This window comes from Cebus imitator, unplaced genomic scaffold, assembly GCF_001604975.1.
Source record: "Cebus imitator isolate Cc_AM_T3 unplaced genomic scaffold, Cebus_imitator-1.0 Scaffold124, whole genome shotgun sequence".
NCBI lineage: Eukaryota > Metazoa > Chordata > Mammalia > Primates > Cebidae > Cebus > Cebus imitator.
In genome coordinates this window covers 4,644,106-4,652,748 of record NW_016107439.1, presented here as the reverse complement: position 1 = coordinate 4,652,748, position 8,643 = coordinate 4,644,106, and the positions used below count along the sequence as shown (strand labels likewise).

Genomic DNA, 8,643 nt, shown 5'->3' with positions numbered 1-8,643 from the left:
TTTTTTTTTTTTTTTTTGTCAAAGTACTGTATAAAGATAATTTTTTCCTTATTTGGTCACCCAATGGTAGTTTCTTTAGGAAATTTAGACCAAATATTTGTTTTATTCCCTTTATTTACTAGTTCACAAAATTAAAAAATGGCAACGTGGCACCTTCTGAAGGTGACCAGTTTTAAAATATATATATCATTATGAAATTACAGATTTAAATATATATGTTTCAGTTCATTTTAGATGTTTTTCCAACTTTGCTGGAAGCTTCTACAAGTTGACTTCCAAGTCTTTTTGACCCAATTCTGGTAGTCTTTGATACCATCTTGCTAACTGGTATGACAAGATAGGCTGATCTTGTACATTTCTTGCCACAGACCTGTAGTCAAGCGTTTCTCCAAAAAGTCCTGCTTGCTTTTGGTAGGCAATGGTATTTAAAGACCAAAATCTGTGTGTTTAGCTATGCTTACTGCTACTGGGTTGGTCATTGTTTCCATGTCTTATTGGTTACTAGAGCTAGGAAACGTGTAGGTTTGTGTTTATATATTTTTTAAGATTAAATGCAGAGCTTCTGGGCAATTATTTAACCTCCTCTAGCATTCTCCCATCCTGAGAATCTTATTTCTCAACAGCACATAGAATTAGAATATCATAATTTGTTTTGTCCCATATTACACACACAGTGTTCTTGGGATAACATTAGCATAACATACAATATGATTACTGAAAACAATTTTTAAAACTTTTGGTTATGCTTGCTCCTTTTTTTTTCTTTAAGTTATATTCACATTGTCAGATACCCGTTAGATACTGTTTTCTCCTTTATATGCCTCATTTAGTTTAGGCTCTCCATTTAAATACATATTTGATGCTTAATGCCAGTTTATATGTCATTGTCTCATCAGTCATTTTTCTTGTCTGAAGCTTATTCTCTGGTAGATTCCTTAAGAAGCAGTTGTGGGAACAGTATAACTGTTACATGTTGATGATAGCTTGTCTGTTGTTTTCATACTTGAAAGTCGTTGTCTAGATATGAAATCTTTGGCTCACATTTTCTTTAAGTAACTTACATTACTCCACTTTCTGCAGGAATAAAGAATTGTTTCTTTATAATCATTTGGTCTTTATCTGGATATACAATGGATATTTTTCTTTTCTTTATAATAATTTACTAGAATATGTCTATTGGTCATTCTGAGCTGATTTTCTCAGATTCGGGGTGTGTTCTTTCAATATAAAGTAGCAAACTTTTTTCTGTTTTTCAGAAAAGTTTTATTATATTTTTTCATATTCTGTTCTTTTGCTTTGGTTTTCTTTTTTGTGGGGACTCCTGTTGTACATGTATTGGAGCTTCATTTCTTGTTTCTATATTTGTTGCCTTCTGTTGAATCATTTTTTTCTTTCTTCACTTCTATAAAAGTTTATTTTCATTGTCTGTTTCTCTTACAACATTATCTGTTGTGTATTGACTCTTATGTTCCTCCTTAGACTTCATCTTAAAATGATTCATTTTATAGCTAATTCCTTCCTGAGTTCTGTCAACTCATTTCTGAGTGTTTCTCACTCTGATTTATGCTATTCTTTCATATCTTGTAGCAATATTAAAATGTTTCTAAAATTTGAAATACTAGATACTTTCATCTTTGTGTATATGATTTCTTACTATGATTTCTGTTAAGGTTTCAATTCCTGTAGAAGTGTTCTCCTTATTTATTCTTTTTTTCTTACAATAATTTTATGTGTGATTTGACTTCAGTCCTTTTCTATTGCTCTTTTTTCCATGAAATTGATTTTTCTAAACACTTAGCTTGATTTAAGACTTAATAATTTTATGGTTCAGAAATTCTTGAACCATCTCTTTTGTTTTTGGAAGTGTTCAAAAACATGGCTACTTATTTTCTGTGATTTCTTTCATTTCCTTCCTCCACTTTCAAAATATATCCTCTTAAAATGTACAGTTCAATGTTTTTTAGTACATTCACAGAGGGAGAAACCATTACCACTATCTTATTTTAGAAGATGTTTATCACCCCCATAGGAAACACCATACTTATTAATAAAACTCCTCATTCCTCACTTTTTCCAGCCCCTGCCTCCCAGTAATCTACCCTCTCTGTCTCTAGTTTGCCTGTGTTGGTCATTTCATATAAGTGGAATTATAGAATATGTGATCTTTTGTGACTGGCTGCTTCTACTTAGCATAATATTTTCTTTCTTTCTTTTTTTTTTTCTTTTTAAAGACGGGGTTTCACCATGTTGGTCAGGCTGGTCTTGAACTCCCGACGTCAGGTGATCCGCCCGCCTTGGCCTCCAAAGTTCTTGGATTACAGACGTGAACCACAACGCCCAGTCGCATAATGTTTTTCTAAGTTCATTTTGTAGCATGTATCAGTGTAGTTACTTGCTGCATAACAGTGTTTCAGAGCCAGGCACAGAGGCTCATGCCTGTAATGCCAGCACTTCGGGAGGCTCAGGTAGGAGGATCATTTGAGCCCAGGAGTTTGAGACCAGCCTGGGCAACATAGTGAAACTGGATCAGAAAAAATAAAATAATTAGCCAGACATGGTGGCTTGCAACTATGGTCCCAGCCACTCAGGAGGCTGAGGTCAGAGGATTGCTTGAACTTGAGAGGTTGAGGCTGCAGTGAGATGTGATCGTACCACTGCCAGCCTGGGCAACAGAACAAGACCCTATCTCAAAAAATCTAAAACAAAAAAACCCACATTTCAGTCAACAGTGGATCACATATACAATTATGCAATTTCTATCACCTAGTAATGTCATAGACCTTTCAATGGGACAAGATGTAGAGGTGATAGATGGTGATATTGATGATCTTAACTCTGTATAGGCTTAGGCTCATGTGTGTGTTTCTGTTCATTTTTAGCTTAAAAAAAAAGTAAAATAAAAATTTTAAATTAAAAAAAGCTTGTAGATTAAGAGAATAAAGAAAGAAAGTAGTTTTGGACAGCTGGACAACATGTTTGTGTTACAAGCTATGTGTTACTACAAAAGAGTCAAAAAGTTTTTAAGTTAAAGCATATAAAGTAAAAAAGTTACAGTACGCTAAGGTTAATGTATTATTGAAGAAAAATAAATTTAGTGTAAGTGTACAGTGTTTATAAAGTCTGCAGTAGGGTACAGTAACTTTCACATACCACTCACTGAACTTCAATCCTATAAGCTCCATTCATGGCAAGTGTTCTCAGATGTACTGTATATTGTCTTTTATAACATTTTTACTGTACTTTTTCTATGCTTAGGTATGTTTGGATATGCAGATGCCCTTGTATTACAGTTGCCTACAGTATTCAGCACAATAATATGTTGTATCAGCTTTAGCCTAGGAGCCATTGGTTGTTTTTTAGAATATTTTGTGGGTACATAGTAGGTGTGTGTATTTATGGAGCACATGAAATATTTTGATATAGGCAAGCAGTGTGAAATAACATCACAGAGAAACAGGTACCCAGCCCCTCAAGCATTTAGTCTTTGTGTTACAGACAATTCAGTTACATTCTTTAAAATACTTTAGAATATACAATTAAGTTACTGTTGACTACTGTCATCTGGTTGTGCCTTCTCAATTTTTTTTGGTACCCATTAACCATCTCCACCTCCCCCGACCCTGCCATCAGGTATTTCATATATCCTAGATGTGTAGTAGCATAAGTCACCTAGGTTTGCGTAAGTATACTCTGATGTTCCTGCATGGACAGACTTGCCCAACAGTTCATTTCTGAGAACATATCCCCATCGTAAAGTGACACATTAACTGTACTTTGTTCCTTTTTATTTGCCAAATATTTCATTGTGTGGATGCACCACATTTTGTTTATCCATTCATCACTTGGTGGATACTTGAGTTTTTTCCACTTTTTGCCTATTGTGAATAATGCTGCAGCTGGGCACGGTGGCTCACACCTGTAATCCCAGCACTTTGGGAGGCTGAGGCGGGCAGATCACCTGAGGTTAGGAGTTAGAGACCAGCCTGGCCAATGTGGTGAAACCTCACCTCTACTAAAAATACAAAAATTAGCTGGATTTGATAGTGGGTGCCTGTAATATCAGCTACTCAGGAGGCTGAGGTAGAAGAATTTCTTGAACCCAAGAGGCGGAGGTTGCAGTGAGCTGAGATCTTGGCATTGCACTCCAGCCTGGATGACAGAGCGAGACTCCATCTCAAATAGTAATAGTAATGATAATAATGCTGTGAACATTCATGTACAAGTGTTTACTTAGACGTGGTTTTGGTTCTGTTGATTATATACTTAATGGAATTACTGGATCATATGGTAGCTTTATGTTTAACATATTAAGAATCTGCTAAACTGTTTTCCAGAGTGGCTACAAGATTTTACAATGTCACCAGCACTGTGTGAGGGTTCCAATTTCTCCATCTCCTTAGTAACACTTGTTTATTGTATTTCATTTTAGCCATTCTGGTGAAGTGTTGTGAAGTGGAATCTCTTTGTGGTTTTTATTTTGCCTGACTAACGTTGAGCATCTTTTCATGTGCTTATTGGCCATTTGTTTATCTTTGGAGAAATGTCTATTCAAATTCTTTGTCTCTGCTTTTTTAGTTTTTGAGTTGTGACATTCCTTTGTATATTCTGGATTCAAGTCTCAGATGCATGATTTGTAAATATTTTCTCTTATTCAGTGGATTTACTCTTCACTTACTTTATGGTATCCTTTGAAGCACAAAAGTTTTTAATTTTGATGAAGTATCATTTATCAAATTTTGATCTTACGTATCATGCTTTTGGTGTCTGTCATAAGAAACCAGTGCCTAACCCTAGTTATTACTCCTGTCCCCTCTGCCCTACCCCGCTTGCTCTTCCCAGACACAAATCCCACGCTTTCCCCTTTAGTACTTGGAGCTTTCCGTTGCCCTTCCCTTCCCCAAATCCAGCTGGGCTTGCTGTATCCTACCCTCCTCTCTGTCTGGCCCGCAGCACAGCACCAGGACCATGCTTTTCTATTCCTTTTTCAATCCCTTGTGGGCAGGGATGTGGTTATGGAACTCTAGAGTGACCTGCATATCTGTGGAACCCTCCATTCTGTGGATCAGTATCTCAGCATCAAATTAACTAACATTAGTGTCACAGACCCTGAGAAATACTCTCACATCTTCATTCGGTGCTTAGTGGTCCAATATGTGCAGTTGCCAGCCAACAAGGTCGACGCAGTTGCTGCAGAATGCAGCAAAGAAGGAAGCCCTACAGCAGAAACAGTGATGGCTCTTCTCCTCCTCTTCCCTTCCCTCTTCCATTGGTGACCCATAACCCCAAGTCCCAGCCTACGAACCCTGACTGAACACTTGAAGCAGTTTTGTTTGGCTGGTGTTTTGTTGTTGTTGTTTTAACTGGGGGTGGGGGGGTGTCTGTGTGTGTGTGTTGGGGGTGACTGGATGAGAGGAATAATAGGCAACAGCTCTCCTCTTTTAAGAAGGGGGAGGATAAGTAGGCTGGGAAACTTCAAAGCCTTCCTAGTCCTCAGCATCTGCCTTTCTCACTACTTCCCTAAAGATGGTGGAAGAGTTTCCTAGGTCTTTCCGAGGGAGTATGTGATTCATTTTGGGGATGGAAGAAATCTGTACCACATCAGGAATAAAATTTATGATGGAAAAAAAAAAATTTTTAACTCCTGTGTTTTCTTGTGAACTTTATAGGACTTACATTTAGGTCTGTGATCCATTTTGAATTTTTTTTTTTAGTATGAAGCATAGGGGTCCAACTTCATTATTTTATACATGGATATCCAGTTGTCCTAGCGACATTTTGCACTCTTCCCTGCTTTTACCTGGACTTCATTTTCCTTTATGTGGAATGTCCCTGTTCTGCTCTGTTTGGATTATCTTTTGAGTTTTTTTTTTTTTTTTTTACCTTGAAGTTTTTACCTAGAAGACGAGTTTGGCTGGTTTAAGAATTCATAGCCACTCACATTCCTTCTAGACCTTACAGTAAACCTCATGTACTTACCCACTGTTGAAGTGTACAAACCCTTCCCAGTTCAGCTGCTGTTTAGCTTTTTTTTTTCTATGAGTACTTGTTGGTTATTTTGGAATTTTCAGGACATTGAGATACTCTTTTGCTTCCTTCTGCACAGATGCTGATAATTCATGTGGTCTTGTAGTTGTCAGTGGCTTCTCCCTACCCATTTGTATTTTGGGGCTCCTAGAGATCTTGTCACCACCTGGTTTTATTGTAGCTGTTGTAAATGGATTTTGCTTTGACCTTCCTGATTGCTCTGTATGCTTTTACGGAGAGATTTGAGGAAATTCATAAATTACACCAGTGCTGGTACCATCTTTCAAGAATCCTCATAATTTCGTTTCTTAATCTTGACATTGACATTTTTTCCCCTTTCCTCACTAGATACTCTAAGGTTAGTTAAATGTTAGATAATTTATTAAACTAAAATACAGTAAGTTATATAGGTATAGATGTACAACTGTTTATATTCAGTATACTAAAACTAATATGTGTCTCAAGAAATCTTGATATCAGATGTTTTGATACCTAATCAATCCTCTAATTTTTGTATTTATGGAAGAAAAGCTATTGAAGCCCCATTCTTGGGGCTTTTACTGGCTCTTATGTATAATACATCTTTTCTAATAACTAACAATTTTTGTATGCTTACAAAAATAATAGTCATGTACAATAATGGAAGAAGAAATCAAAGGCTTCTATGTCATTTTTTTTTTAACGGTTACTTGTCAGCAGTTGCCATTTTAATAGGCTTTGGAGTCATACTTTATAAAACCTGCCTAGGATAGTAACCCCCACAAATAAATTGAGTCTGGTTGAAAGTTAAAGTGTTGATAATGACACTTTGGCTGGATGTGGTGGCTCGGCTACAACCCCAGCACTTTGGAAAACCAAGACAGGTGGATCTCTTGAGGCCAGGAGTTTGAGACCAGCCTGATCATCATGGCAAAACCCCATCTCTACCAAAAATACAAAAATTATACAGACGCGATGGCATGCGCCTGTAGTCCCAGCTACTTGGGAGGCAAGGCACGAGAGTTGCTTGAATCTGGGAGGCAGAGGTTGCAGTGAGCCAAGATTGTGCTACTGCACTTCATCCTGGGCAACAGAGTGAGACTCTGTCTCAAAAAAAAAAGATAAAAGAAAGAAATGATAATGGCACTTTAATTTCTACCCCCAGAGATGTTTCTCTTTTGGTTCCTGGAAAAGAATACTGATCTTTGGATCAGGAGACCTGGGTTCAGTTCCTGGCTTCCCGTTTATTTGCTCAGTTAACTTCTGTGATTGTGGTAATTTCCCTTGTCTGTGAAGTGAGAGCATTAGAGTACATAGTCAGTAATAGCTTTTTACAAGGATTCTTTAACTTTGTAGTGAGAGTATCATATTTAGTTCATCTTTTTGTTCTTTAGCAGCCAGAACTTACTTTTACCTACTTACTGTATCAGTAAATTGTGATTATTATTGATGGTGTATAGACCATTGAATAATTGAAATGATAGTGTAGTAAGGAATAGTTGACAAGGAGATATTTTTATATTTTATTTGTTAATAATGGAATTCATATATGTTTTAATAAATCACTTCTCCTGTTGGTCATGATGACCAGTGTTTGGCAATGTGTTTATTTTTATTACTATATACTTACGGGGCATTTATAGTTTTTATAATGGAAGTTGTAGTTTGAAGGAAGACTGCTCTGTGAAGACAACTTGGAATATCTAACTTTTGTATTGCTAGGTACATGTATATATTTTTATAAAACATTTTATATTCAGCAAATATCAAGCTAAAAAGATATATAATTTATTCAGGTTTTTTTCATTTTAGGGTTAAGTGCATTCCTGAATTATAGAAACCTTAATTAGAAAACAAACTTAGCACAATTATTAAATACTTATTAAAATAAAAAATATTTTAAAGTACAAATTCTCTGTTACCCATCATTCCATTTTGGAGATAACTTAGACACCAACGTTAGCATTCTTAATCATGTCATTTTTATAAATAGAGTTCTAATTCTTGCTCAGAGCAGATGACTATCCTCGATTTTATGCCTGACTTGGGTGTAATTCTTGGTATTCAAAAAATATATATAAAGAGAAATTGTAACTTGTCATTGTCAATTTGGGTAATACGTTTTGGGTAATAATACTTAGGTTTGAGTTAATTTCTAAGGAAATCCTAGGAGACTTTTCTGAGTGGCATTGTTGAATATCTTTCCAGAAAACTCATCTATGACAGGCTGAAGGAGCCCTATTCTTTAGATAAGAAAGCCATAGATAAGAATGCCTTACAATTTGTTTAATATTTTTCGTTTTACTAACAATTTACACACTTACTACTCATTTTCTCTTCACAGCAAACTTATATTGACTGAGATTTATTAGATTTATACGTAAGTGGTTTTCTTTTCGAGCAATGCAATTGCTATGATATTTTTAGTCTTGATTTCTAATGTTCATTGCTGGCATATAGAAATGTAATCCATGTTTGTATTTTTATCCAGTCCTGTGACCTTACTGAATTCACTTATTTCTAGAGTTGTGTGTGTGTGTGTGTATTCATTGGGATTTTCTGTGTAGACTATCATGAGGACAGTTTCTTTCTAATCTATGTGCCTTTTACTTTTCTTTCTTTCTTGTTTTCTTTTCTTTT

The 8,643-nt window shown here is 35.9% G+C and overlaps 1 protein-coding gene and 1 pseudogene across 2 annotated transcripts in view; both read left to right on the top strand.

Annotated features, from left to right (window-relative positions):
• The window catches only part of SLAIN2 (SLAIN motif family member 2), an 82,288-nt gene that overhangs the window by 66,814 nt on the left and 6,831 nt on the right, over positions 1-8,643 (top strand). The window lies entirely within an intron of this gene.
• On the top strand, positions 4,966-5,931 carry LOC108312400 (annotated as a pseudogene).